Below are 6,890 nucleotides of genomic sequence, written 5' to 3'. Positions count from 1 at the left end.
AAAAAAAAAAAAAGGAATTATTGGGTGGCACCTGTAGCTCAGTGAATAGGGTACTGGCCCCATATACCAAGGGTGGTGGGTTTGAATCTAGCTCCAGCCAGACTGCAACAAAAAATAGCCAGGCATTGTGGCGGGCACCTGTAGTCCCAGCTACTTGGGAGGCTGAAACAGGAGAATCACTTAAGCCCTGGAGTTTGAGGTTGCTGTGAGCTGTGACGCCACAGCACTCTACTGAGGGCAACATACTGAAATTCTGTCTCAAAAAAAAATTATTTGGCTGCTAAATAATAAGTTATTTGGCTGCTAAAATAATTATTCGAACCCACCAGCCTTGGTGTATGTGGCTGTAGCCATAACCACTGCTACTGCTATTCGCCCACAGTAGTGGTTATGGTTACAGCCACATACACCAAGGCTGGTGGGTTCAAAACCAGCCTGGGCCAGCTAAAACAACAATGATAACTGCAATAAAAAATAGCCAGATGTTGTGTCAGGTGCCTGTAGTCCCAGCAACTTGAGAGGCTGAGGTAAGATAATTGCTTGAGTCCAAGAGTTTGAGGTTGCTATGAGCTGTGATGACACCACACTTTACTTAGACAGAAAAAGTGAGCTCTGCCTCAAAATAAAAAAAATAAAAATGAATTATTTAGCAAGTGCAGTAACTGAATCTAGGATATAGGATGCACTGATTGCAAGGAGCTTCTATAGGCATGCGAAGGCAAAATCAAATAGCTTTCTTTCTTTTTTTTTTTTTTTTTTGAGACAGAGTCTCAAGCTGTCACCCTGGGTAGAGTACTATGGCATCACAGCTCACAGCAACCTCCAACTCCTGGGCTCAAGCCAGTCTCCTGCCTCAGCCTCCCAAGTAGCTGGGACCACAGGCGCCCACTGCAATGCCCGGCTATTTTTTGGTTGCAGCCGTCATTGTTGTTTGGCAGGCCCGGGCTGGATTTGAACCTGCCACCTTAGGGTGCATGTGGCTAGCGCCTTAGCCACTTGAACCACAGGCTCCAAGCCTCTTTCTCTTTTTAAGACTGGGTCTCTCTCCATCACCAAGGGATGGAGCACAGTGGCAGGATCATAGCTGATCAAAAGCCTAGACTTTGACTTTTGGCAGGATCAAAAGCCTAGACTCAGGCTCCTCCCAGCTCCACCTACCAAGTTAGCTTGGACTACATACAGTAATGTGCCACCACACCTGGTTAATTGTTTTCAAAGACAGGATCTCCACAGATTATAAGGCTGGTCTCCTCTTGGCCTCAACAAATCCTCCCACCTCTGCCTCCCAAAATGCTGGGATTATAGACTTGATCCACTGCACCAGGCCAGAAATAGTTTTTGTCACAAAGACAGGACAAAAATTCTGAGACCTATTTAAGAATGGTTTAATCCAAAATAACTGACAGAGAATATCTGACCTTCAGGATGTGGAGTGATAGATCTCACAGCCCTCTTTAAATTCAAAGTCTATTCACCGTCAAATTGTTCTGGAATGGGTGTTGTACTGCATAGGAGAAATCTAAGTTGGGGGATTTCACTGTATAGTTTCACCTGCATCACTTATTATCAAAACCGATTGTCCTAATTCCCTTAGAAACTTTCTACCACCATTTTTTTTTAAATAAACACATTCTTAAGAATTTGGGACATAGCTCAAAATATCAAGCAACCCAAGTAATTATTACCCAAAATCACATCTGTATAAATTATTCCAAATAGTGTGTCATTTCCCCACTTAAACACCCCCAATTACAGTTTTAATGGGTTAAATTTTTATAGTTAGCCTATAGAAAACAACAACTGAAAGGTGGCAAAAAAAATCAAAACTGAGTTCTGCCATGACTTGGAAATCTACCAAGACCTCAGCGGGCCCTGTCATCTGGGCACTACGTGTTGTCAGCTAAACCGTGAGGCAAGAAGCATTTTAAAAACAACAAACTCTCGCCTCTCCAGCGGGAAGCGGTGAGTTCCAGAAAACCAGACTGCAGACGCATGCTTTGGAAGCGAATTCGGGAGAGGTCAGGCTTGAAGGAAGAGCCAGGCTCCGGGCCCACCCGCTCCGGCGGCAGCTCGCCGTGACTTTGCGGGCCCGTCTTCTTTGGTAACCTTCGCCGAACCTTGGGCCGGGCCCAGCCCCACCTGCCCCCAGCGCCATAGGCCGGCGCGCCCGTCACTCAGCCGGCCGACTGTGCCCCGCCCGCCCGCAAGCCCTCCTCCCCCGCCCCGCGGTTTTCCCTTCCCCGGGCCCCAAAAGGACAATGCTGGAGGGGAGGGAGACCGAGCGGACGCGAGCGGGCGGCCCAGCTAGCCGGCCCGGCCCCGCTGCCCAGGACGTTGGGTGCCTCCCGCTGGCCGAGCCTCCTGCCCTTCAAGGCTTCGCGCTCCAGCCTCACGTCCAAGCACCCCGCCTCGCCGCCCCGCAAAAGAGCCACTCCAGACGCAGCGACACCAGCCCCGGCGGGAGGCAACCGATGGTCCGCGCATTGTGCGGACTCATCGTCCGCCACCCGCCGCCCCAGAGGAAGGCAGCAAGCCGGAGTCCCGGGCCCGCAGCCCGGCTGCGCGCACGCCTGAACCGCGAGGCCCGGCCCGGGGCCCGCCCAGGGTCCTCGCAGAGCCCCACGGCCTGGGGGCGGCGGCCCGGCCTCCCTCAAGCCGGCCTTACAGCCCCTAGGCGGCCACCAGCTGGCTTGCCGAGCCCGCGCCCACCGGGTTCCCTGGCCCCCTCCCCTGCGCCCGCCTGCGGTACCTGCCGAAGCTGCCGGGCGGCGCGGCGGCCGGCGGGGGCGCCTCTCCTCTCGCTGCGAGGGGCTGCGGGCGGCTGCCGAGCGCCAGGCGGCCCTGGCCTGCGCCTTACGTAAAGCAGCGGCGGTCCCAGCGCCACTCGGCAGAGGGCGGGAGGCGGCGCGCCGGGAGCCGCTCCGCTCTGTTACCCGGCAACTGGCCTCAGCGCCCCGCCAACCAGGGGCGCGCTCCATATCCTTCCGCCCAGGCGCCGGGATTACATCAGCGCCGGCCGAGCCCGCCCCTGCCCCGCCTCTCTGGCTGGGGCGCGGGCGCGGCGGGCTATAAGCGGGCTGAGTGCACCGAGGGACTGGCTCTGGCTTGGACTGGAGGTCTAACGTACTCCGCCCTCGGCCAGGCGTGGGTGGTGGAAGCCACCGGGAGGGGAGAGGGCTGCAAGTGGGAGCCTACCTTGTGTGCGGGCTTCAGAGAGGAGACGCCCCCTGCTGAGGGCCGCGTGGGGCTGTCCTGGGAAAAAGCCCCCAAGTGCCACCGCCAACTCCGCCGGCGGCCCCCCTGGAAAGTGGGTCTCTGCATCCAAGTCCCCGCTTGCGGCCTGGTGCGGGCCCCCTTCTTGTTTGGCACATGCTCCACCTGTCCGCGCCCCCTTCTCCCCATGGCCTGGGATGGCTGGAGTGGGCGGTTTAAAATAAAGACTTTAATTTTTTTTTTTTTTTTAAGAAAGAAACCGTAAGACAAGCTAAAGAAATGTGTCATTACTTTTTTTTTTTTTAAGTAGGCAAAAATAATGAAATTCTGGAAGATTAAAAATTGGGAACCAAAAATATGCACTAACCTTTTAATCACAATCTCTTCGTACCCACCCACCTTCCTAGATGTGACTCCTAGGCCTGTTCTAAAAAAGTAAATAAGTATCACAGACACCAGAAAGGAAGGAGTCAGGAAGATTACCCACTTAAAGGAAATAGGTCCAGAGAGGGAATGACTTACCTGAGGTCATTTGTTCATCGGTTTATTTATTGCGCATCCTAGCTACCAGGCACTGTGCTTTTCTGTGCAGAACCTGCAGGCAAAGTTCCTGCACTAGCTCACAGGCTACGGGAGAAACAGACACTAGGTAGCCAGGACATGACATGCTGGAGGTGCTGTAGGGGTTGACCAAGAAGTACTATCATTTATAGACTGTCTGCAAAGTGTTTCTCTGGAATCATTTTATTTGTTCTTCACAAGAATCCTGAGACAAAGCAATATTATCCCCATTTCACTGGTGAGGAAACTGAGGCTTGGAGAATGTAAGTGATTTCACCCAAGTTTGGATGTTTGTGGACAAGGTCTTCTGACTCCCCTAACTTCTGACTCCCTAACACTGCCTCTTGCTGGAAACAGGATCGGAGCTCAGCCTCCTAGCTCTGACCTCTGGGATCTTCTTTAAACAGCTCTCTCCCTTCATCAGCTGGCTCCTAATTTTATTTGCTAAATATTCATCCCAGGTGAATGAATCTCATCATAAATCACAGTGCAGTTGTTCAATCAGGATCTTCTGAGCACCTGTTCTAGGCCTGGCTTCGTGCCAGACAAGGGCCATCCTTGTGTTCCTGGAAAGCAAATTCTGAAAAGGAGGAAGAGGATGTGAAGGGAATGGGAAATTCAAAGCAATCTGGAGTAAAGTAGGGAAGGTAATGGAGCTTCAGAGTCCATTCCCCAGCCCAGTTTTGAGTAGCCCACCTTCCAGGTCACGATGTGCTCCCTCACCCCATTTTGTTCATTTATCCACAGTTTTTTGTTTGTTTGTTTGAGAGAGAAACTCACTTTGTCTAAGCTGGGTAAAGTGTTATGGCATCACAGCTCACAGCAACCTCAAACTCCTGAGTTCAAGAGATCCTCTTGCTTCAGCCCCCCAAGAAGCTGGGACCACAGGTGCCCACCACAACGCCCCTCTAGCTTTTTCTAATTTTAGTAGAGACAGTGTCTTGCTCTTGCTCAGAGTGGTCTTGAACTCCTAAGGTCAGGCATCCACTGGCCTTATACTCCCAGAGGGCTAGGATTGTAGGTGGGAGACATAGTGCCCGGCCCATTCACAGCTTTTATCAGTGCTTGAAATTATTTTATTTATGTGTTTGTTTCCTCATTAATAACAGCCTCCCTCATGGAGACCTTCCTTAAAAAGATCCTGTGTGGAGACCAGCTGAATTAAACTCAGGAGAATAGGAGCTTTCTTTCATGTGTGAGCTGAAATCCTGAGGGCCTAGCAGGCGTCCTCAAACTGGCCCTTGGGCCACATGTGGCCCACCTAGGGTGTTTTTGCTGCTGCTGCCTGTTCTTGCTTAGTAGCTGACTCATCCCAGGGCCCGCAGTCGGCCCTCCAGCAGTCTGAGGGACAGACTTGGCCTCCTGTTTAAAAAGTTTGAGGACCCCTGGCTTAGGGAATGCAAAGGTGGCCAGGGGACCCCACCATTAAATCAAAGTTGGTGTAGAAGCAGTAAACACCCCCTTTGGCATTTTCCTTTCTTTTTTTTATATTTCCATTTCCATTTATAGCACTTTAAAAATCTTTCAGAATATTAGGGGATACGCATATTTTGTTTACATATTTTTTTTTGTACAGACTGAGACAAAGTTGTATGTGTGTTCTTCACCCAGATAGTGTGTCCTGAACCCAATAGGTGTGAATTTACCTATTCCCCTCCCCCTTCCCCTTGGCCTCCTTTGGCATTTTCTACAAGGATACCATCGTGGTCTCTTGTGTATGTCTGAGATTATTCATGTCATTTCTCCAGTCTCCAGAACACCTGACATGGCTCTTCAACCCCCTACACACATGCAAGGCTGTGAGCCGGGAAGATGACAACCCCTAGTACCCTCTCACTTCGATGTTCTGGATGCCAGTGAGGATTCTGGTGAATGCCAGCTGGGGCAGTGATTTTGTAACATCCAGACTGTTTCATTAAAATTCATCCTGAGTCAACTCTTAAATGAATGATGCCCAGATAATACCATATGAACAGCAGGGACGAGGCTGGGCCTGGATGCTCTGTGGTGTCATATGGCACACACCGACTGACAGAAAGCAGGGCCAGGTCTCTTTGAATCTTTCCCTCTCTGGGCCTCAGTTTCCCTATCTGCACAGCAAAGGACTAGATCAGGAAGATTTCAAATTCCTCTGTGGGTGTGTGTATGTGTATGAAATGTGAAAACAATTTCAATGAAGCAGCACTTGGATCAAAGAATATGTATAGTGGCTAGGTTCAGTGGCTTATGCCTGTAATCCCAGCACTCTGGGTAGCCCAGGCCGAGGCTGGGTGGATTGCTTGAGCTCAGTTTCAGGACAAGCCTGAGGCAGAACAAGACCACTTCTCTAAAAATAGCCAGGCATTTGGCTAAGTAGCTGAGGTCACAGCTATTTGGGAGGCTGAGGCAAGAGAATATCTTGAGCCCAAGACTTTGAGGTTGCTGTGAGCTATGAAGCCATGGCACTCTACCAAGGGTGACAAAATGAGTCTCTGTCTCCCCCCCCAAAAGAATATGTATGAACCCTTACCTGTCACTTGACACTAACAGCTCCTGTTTACTGACTCCAAGTTACATGACAGGTACTTTATTCGCTTTGTGATTAACTCCCACAAAGCTAGTAGGGGAGAGATTATCTCCATTTTGCACTTAGGGACAGCACTGAGGCTCTGGAGAGGTTAGATGACACACTGCTACTAAGTGGCAGCACTAGGATCTCATTCCTGCCCTGTTGTTGCTACTGTGTCAACACTGTTTCATTAAAATTCATCCTGAGTCGGGCAGAGCCCATGGCTCAGTGGATAGGATGCCAAACCCATATACTGAGGGTGACAGGTTCAAACCTGGCCCTGGCCAAACTGCAACAAAAAAGTAGCCGGGCATGGGTTTGGCACCTATGGCTCAAGTGGCTAAGGTTCCAGCACATACACCTGAGCTGGTGAGTTCGAATTCAGCCTGGGCCCGCCAAAACAACAATGACGGTTGGAACCAAAAAATAGCCGGGTGTTGTGGTGGGAACCTATAGTCCCAGCTACTTGGGAGGTGGAGAATCGCTTGAGGCCAGGAGTTGGAGGTTGCTGTGAGCTGTGATGTTACTGCACGCTATGCAAGGTGACAGCTTGAGGCTCTGTCTCAAA

At 51.0% G+C, this 6,890-nt stretch overlaps 1 protein-coding gene across 2 annotated transcripts in view; it reads right to left on the bottom strand.

The window, feature by feature from the left end:
• The window catches only part of KIAA0232 (KIAA0232 ortholog), a 65,546-nt gene extending 62,600 nt beyond the window's left edge, over positions 1–2,946 (bottom strand). For both annotated transcript variants that reach the window (XM_023518744.1, XM_023518746.1), the window contains exon 1: positions 2,750–2,946. The gene's annotated coding sequence lies outside the window, so the exon portion shown is untranslated. The remainder of the gene's footprint in view (positions 1–2,749) is intronic.
• Positions 2,947–6,890: the final 3,944 nt, after the last annotated feature.

The sequence above is a fragment of the Otolemur garnettii genome, unplaced genomic scaffold, assembly GCF_000181295.1.
Source record: "Otolemur garnettii isolate 467f Iridium unplaced genomic scaffold, OtoGar3 scaffold00146, whole genome shotgun sequence".
NCBI classification, from domain to species: domain Eukaryota; kingdom Metazoa; phylum Chordata; class Mammalia; order Primates; family Galagidae; genus Otolemur; species Otolemur garnettii.
This window is presented reverse-complemented; position numbering and strand designations above follow the sequence as displayed.